Below are 7,415 nucleotides of genomic sequence, written 5' to 3'. Positions count from 1 at the left end.
AAGTTCTTGGTTTTAATATTCTTCTCTTTTTGTTTGTGATTTCAAAGAGTTGAGGATATAACATCCGATGAGATTTTGACTTTGGAGTTACCTAAGAGTATTGTGGTGCTTGGAGGAGGGTGCAGTCCTCTTTCTTATTATTACATATTGTTCTGTGTTTTATGATTAAGGTTCATTACTCATTTTTTGTTATTAAGTATATTGTGTCTTGTTGAGCTTGCTTTCTCTTGACTGTGATTTAAAAGCCCAAATGATGAATTAATGGCTCTTCTTTGCTGATCCAAAATCGTGAATCCAAGAATTTTGCCCCAATTAAATTGGTTTGGTAGAGTTCTTGGATATGCTTTGTCCACGATCTTCTAACTGATGTGCTCCACATGGAAAACTCCACTGAATTTTGCCTGAAGTGAATGACTATCTTTTATTCTGATGGGATTTTTGTAGAATTAATTTCTTTCTCTCTCTCGTTCTCTCTATCGAATTTGCAGAACTTCTCTAACGCTAATCTTTTCTGTTTGTTTCGTGCGACTGCTTGAGTAAACGATGGCGATGAAGAATATGCAATCTTGTAAAAGAAAAGAGAAAGAAGAGGTCTACACGATGATATACATGGTTTGGCAAATGATGCCTACATCCACGGGAAGGAGAGGAGATTTTATTCAAGAGCTAAGTCACAGCTTTTTCTTTTACAGATTTCAAGCTTTCTTAAAGCTTTTTATGTTGTATACTACAAATTTGTAAATGATGAGTATTTATACTATTTTTCTGATACAAGTAGTTACAATAACAAACTATAAAAGATAAAGAAATGTGAACAGCTTTTGAATATGTTGAATGTTTGAGCTTATTTACTTCAAATTTCCACCTTAAGCTCAACATGCAAGCTCTTCTCCTTCCAAATTTAACATGTCTTCACCCCTTTTCAGGAAGCTGGAAGCCGATCTGACCAAGACAGTTTGCTAGCTTGAGCTTGGACACAGGTTTGGTAAGCATGTCAACAGCATCTTCGCTGGTATGAACTTTTAGCACTTCGACTTCTCCTTTTTCTATTCTATCTCTTACAAAGTGATATTTAATATCTATGTGTTTGGTCCTTGAATGATATTGAGGGTTTTTGGATAGGTGAATGACACTTTGGTTATCACAGTAGATCTTTACTACTGTTTGATTAATACCAAAGTCCTTCATCAATCCCTTTAACTACAATGCTTCTTTTATTGCTTCTGATAAAGTCATGCACTTTGTTTATGTGGTTGATAATGTTGTGATTGACTGTAAATTTGCTTTCCAACACAATAAATTTGGACCATATAAGAATAGATAACCTGTTAATGATCTTCTTTTGTCTTAGTCACCTGCAAAATCTAAATCAACATATCCATGTAGCTCTAAATATCTTTCTTTTATACTTTGATATGTTAATTTTGACTATTTAGACCAAATTAGGTATCTTAAAATCCATTTTGTTGCTTCTCGGTGCCTTTTTCCAGGGTTAGACATGTATCTACTAACAAGACTAATGATGTATGATAGGTCTGGTCTAGTAGATATCATTAGATACATTAGACTCTTTACTGCTTGATTGTATGGAATTAATTGCATTTGAGTCAAATGTTTTATGTTTGTTTCTTTTGGTGAGTTTTCTAAGGAAAGTTTAAAATGGCTAGCAATTGGTATAGTGAATGGTTTTGCATTAGACATATTAAATCTGTTAATAATTTTTTCACAGTAGCTTAATTGACTAATGGTTAGAGAAGAAGAAACTCTATCTCTTTTAATTTCAATCCCAAGGATCTTTTTAGACTCACCCAAATCCTTCATGTCAAACTCTCTCTTTAGAAGATCTTTGACATGAAATAAATCCTCCTTAGATTTCCCTGGTAGTAGCATATCATCAACATAAAGTAGTAGATAGACTTTGTCCTTATAGGTAGTTGAATTAATATAAGAAAAAATATCATAAGAACTTCTTTGAAATCCAATACTCTCTATGTAATCATTAAATCTTCTATACCAGCATCTAGAGGATTGTTTAAGACCATATATAGACTTGTTTAGGAGACAGTATAGGTCTTCCTTCCCTCTTTCTTCAAACCCTTTTGGTTGAACCATATAGATAACCTTTTCTAGATTTCCATGAAGGAAAGCAGTTTTAACATCTACTTGATCTAGTTCAAGGTTGTACTGAGCAACTAGAGATAAAAGAAGTCTAATAGAGGTTTGTTTTACTACTGGTGAAAAAATTTTAGAATAGTCTATGCCTTCCTTTTGGGTAAACCCCTTAGCCACTAGCCTTACCTTGTACCTAGGCTTTTCTTCTTTGGTAGAACCCTCATTTAGTTTATATATCCACTTTGAGGCTATAGGTTTGCACCCTTTAGGAAGAGGGGCTAGGGTTCAAGTATTATTGACAATGAGTGATTCCATTTCTTCACACATAGCTTGAATCCAAAACCTAGCATTAGGACAGTTTACTGCCTCTTCAAAAGTAACTAGTTCTTGGTTATTAGGAGCTATTGTGGCATTTAGGACTAGGTTCATGTAATTTGTTTCAATATACCTAGCTAGAGAAACTATCACTCTTCTTTATCTATCCCTAGCCAAAGAATACTGACTTAAATCAGGTACAACTTCAATATTCATAGTATGCTCATTTGACTTTTCCTCTTCTTCTTCAGTTTCATTAGGAGGGTTATGACTAATGAGAGAATCTTTAGGTGTCTCCACCTCAATCCTAGCAGTACTAGGGCTTTTAGAAACTTCATAAGTTGTCTTTTCTTTTTGCATAAACATCTCGTTTTCTCTAAAAGTAACATCCCTGCTTATGACAAATCTTTTCTCAATAGGATTCCACATCTTAAAGCCTTTGACACCTTCTGAGAACCCAACAAACATACACTTTACTGCCCTAGACTTTAGTTTCCTCTGATTTTGGTGAATATAGCCAACACATCCAAATACCCTTAGATTTTCTAGGTTAGATGGATGTGTTGTCCATTTTTCTTCAAGAGTTAGAAAGTTTAGGGACAAATGAGGACACCTATTTAAGGTGTACACTGTGTAGCTTGCTGCTTCAGCCCAATATTTTTCACTAAGGATTGCATCTGATAGAAGACATCTAACCCTTTCTATGACTGTTCTATTAGTCTTTCAGCAACTCCATTCTGTTGAGGAGTGAATCTAACAGCCCTATGCCTAGTTATTCCTATTTTTTACAGAACTTGTTAAACTCTTCACTACAAAATTCCAGTCCATTGTCAGTTCTTAGGTATTTAATTTCTTTAGAAGTTTGTTTCTCTATCATGAGTTTCCATTCCTTAAACCTATCAAACACTTGGTGTTTAGTTTTAAGGAAGTAGACCCAACTTTTTCTAGAGAAGTCATCAATAAAAGAAAGTAAATACTTTGAGCCACTTAGGCTAGGTGTAGGAGTTGGACCCCATAGGTCAGAGTGAATATAATCTAGGATAGCTTTTATAGTGTGTTATGCTTTAGTGAAACTTTGCCTTGTGGCTTTTCCTAAAACATATTGTTCACAAAAGGTTAGATTTTCTGAGAGACCTTTAGGTAGAATCCCTTGCTTAGATAGGACTTCTAGGCCTTCAGTACTAATGTGAGATAATCTCTTGTGCCAAACATTAGCCTCTATGATCTCATTTGTAGTGGCAACATATGCCCCTGTCATCATTTCAACTCCTTTGACCACAAATAAGTCATTTATCTTTTCCCCAACTAGTATCACCTTAGAGTCTTTTAGCACCTCAAGGGTTCCTCCTTTACCCCTGTACTCACACCCAATTGCATCAAGCATACCTAAGGAGATTAGATTTCTCCTAAGAAGTAGAACATATCTCACATTCTTAAGGATTTTAATAGTTCCATAGAAACAGAGCCAATGCCTTCTATCTTACAGCCTTGGTTGTTTCCTATATAAACCATTTCTCCTTCAATTTCTTTAAAGGTGTTGAACCATAGTCTCATTGAGGTCATGTGGTAGGTGCATCTAGAATCTAGGACCCAATCATGTTTTCCTAGAGGATTTACATGGTTGGATTTGTCTAAAGTTGAGGCTAAAGCATCCGAGTAGATAAAAGAACCTTCTACAACATATGCTTCGGGTTGTTTGCCTTTGGAGTCCTTTTCTTTCTCTTGGTTCTTTCTTTTTAGGATAAAACAGTCTTTGATTAAATGTCATTTCTTTTTGCAATACTCACATTTTATTTTCTGTTTAGACTTAGTATCATCTGAGTTATGTGGTTTTCTGTCCTTTGAATGATTTTGTTTAAAGTTTCCTTTAGCAAATAACCCTTCACCACTAGGATGATCCTTTTTATCAATCTGTAACTTTAGCTCTCTAGTTCTTAGGGCTGAAATTATAGTATCAATACTTATACTATCCCTTCCATATTTTAAAGCATTTTTAATTTCCTTATAGGGTTCAGGCAAAGAGTTTAGAAGCACATAGGCCTCATTTTCATCATCAAGTTTTTCTCCTAAAGTTTTTAACTCAGCAACAATTTTCTTGAACTCATCTAAATTATCAGTTAAAGTTTTTTATGAATCCATTTTAAATGTAAAGAATTTCTCCCTAAGGACATTTTACTAGGAAGATCTTTGGTAGCATATAATTCTTCTAGTTTAGTCCATATCCTATAGTCAGTTTCTTGATCTAAAACTTGTCTTAGAACATTGTCACTAAGGTTTAGAACCAACGTACCATAAGCTGCCAGCTCCCAGTCTTCTTTTTCTTGAGTTGTCACTGTGGCAGGGAGTGTTGATGGGTCAAGAAGGACTCTGTGAGTTTTCTGTTGGCCGAGAATTACCTTGATTTTGGCCTTCCACAGGCTAAAATCTCCTTTGCCATCGAATTTCTTTACTTCGAATCTTGCTACTGACATCTTGGAATGAAAAACTTGAATCTTGAATCTTCAAGAACTACAATCTTGTAAGTCTTTTGCTATGATACCACTTTGTTGGGCCTGTTTTTTTGTTGATTATGGTCTAAAAGCCCAAATGATGAATTAATGGCCCTTCTTTGCTGATCCAAAATCGTGAATCCAAGAATTTTGCCCCAATTAAATTGGTTTGGTAGAGTTCTTGGATATGCTTTGTCCACAATCTTCCAGTTGATGTGCTCCACATGGAAAACTCCACTGACTTTTGCCTGATGGAAGTGAATGACTATCTTTTATTCTGAAGGGATTTTTGCAGAATTAATTTCTTTCTCTCTCTCGTTCTTTCTATCGAATTTGCAAAAACCCTAATCTTTTCTGTTTGTTTCGTGTGACTACTTGAGTAAACGATGGCGATGAAGAACATGCATTCTTGTAGAAGAAAAGAGAAAGAAGAGGTCTACACGATGATATACATGGTTTGGCAAATGATGCCTACATCCATGGGAAGGAGAGGAGATTTTATTCAAGAGCTAAATCGCAGCTAGCTTTTTCTTTTACAGATTTCAAGCTTTCTTGAAGCTTTTTATGTTGTATGCTACAAATTTGTAAATGATGAGTATTTATACTATTTTTCTAATACAAGTAGTTACAATAACAAACTGTAAAAGATAAAGAAATGTGAACAGCGGTTGAATATGTTGAATATTTGAGCTTATTTACTTCATGTCTAAATTAGTTTTACTCAATTGTTGGGAGAGATTGTAACTTTTGAATTATTCATGAGGTTGTTAGTGTTGTAATATTAAAAGTATTAATATACAATTGTAATTTTGGAATTATTCACGTAAATGTTAGTTTTTACTAACGTTATAGACATAAAATTGTGAATATATATTATTTATTTATATAGTTGACAAGATTGAGAATGTGTATTGTTTATTTGGCTGATGAATATTGTTTATCTTATATATCAATGTGATTGTTGGACCTCAAAACAAACCATTATATAGGTAATTTTTAATAGTACATTTAAAAGAAAAAAAAAACTTATGAACTTGACAAGCAAAATGTATCAAGTATTAATTAAATTGTCATTTTCTAGGTGTCAAGAAGAAGATACATTTGACAAGTAAAAATTGTTAAGTTATAAAAACATTGATCCATAGTAAGTGTCAAGAATCTAGACACTTGACACTTTAAATAAGCCAACAATTTTCATATACTTAACATCTGTTACATATCAAGTCAATTACAGCTTGACACTTTTACTCAGTCAAAAATATTTTTCTTATTCTTGACAATGGCTTACTTGACGTTTTTAAAAACATCAAGTACGTTGATAGTTGATTGGGAAAAAATGTCAAGTAATACAGTTTTTGTGGTAGTGACATATATTGATTGTTATAAAATGTAAATAAATATTTATATTTAAGTTGACGCACAAAAACATCAATAAAAACATCATTGTTGACACAAAAATACATAATTTTCATTATAACCATAAATTCTTGATTTTTTTTATTAGTTCATAACATTTTATAGTCGACCTTTATAGTAATTTGACATTAATAAAAACTCTTTTAGCGTATAGCAAACCAAAGAAATTTGTATATAAAAATACGTTTAAGAATAGTTGATAGATATATGAGTGTTTTTATTTTAAATAATTTTTATTAAAAGTGTTTAAATGAAAATAACTATTAAAAAAGTCCAAATTAACCTAAACAAAAGCTTGTATCATGGCAAAAAAAAAAGTATGAACTAGAGTTTGTGAGGCGGAACATATCTATCAGACAGAGAATTTGGATGGATGTTTATGTAGTTTTTTGTGCAAGTGGAATAATTGGCCATTTGTTGGTCCATATCTTTTTCTTTTCTTTTTTTGTGTATCATATAACAAGGCTAGAGAATGTGGCATTTGTTACATATTTTTTATGCTAACTATGTAATATGACCATTAATAGGGTCATGACTCATTATAGTACAATGATATTTTGAGGATATTTCAAATACAAGTAAAATTAAAATTTGTTTTATTCCAATGACTCGAATATAATTTTGTCCAACTTTAATTAGAAACAGAACAAACATAAATTTGTAAAATGATTGTTTAAATTAAAAAAAAAAAAAATTGAAATACATGATCCAAAAGTAAACCTAAACTTCATTTTCCAAAATTCCCAACAATATATGTGAACTTAACAAAAACAATAAAACAAAGTATACCTCACACTTTATTAAAAAAATATATGTACAAAATTATTAAATAAAAAAAAAGTTTCTAAACAAAAATAATGACCATAAAAATAGATTATTCATGTCAGAAAAACTGCACAAATACTGCTAATATATTAACCATCTATAAACTCACATGTAATTTTAGAATGCGCTTCCTCACTCAAGACATCGATGTCACACAGACGTCCTAGCAAAGTCAGAGACAAAATCAAAGTAACAAATAGTGAATTATGAATAAACACACAGGAATTGGTAACTCAATTCGGTAATAAACCACCTACG

This window comes from Benincasa hispida, chromosome 3 (genome assembly GCF_027475165.1).
Source record: "Benincasa hispida cultivar pf3 chromosome 3, pf3_genome.v1.1, whole genome shotgun sequence".
NCBI classification, from domain to species: Eukaryota; Viridiplantae; Streptophyta; class Magnoliopsida; order Cucurbitales; family Cucurbitaceae; genus Benincasa; species Benincasa hispida.
Note: the sequence above shows the minus strand (reverse complement) of the source record.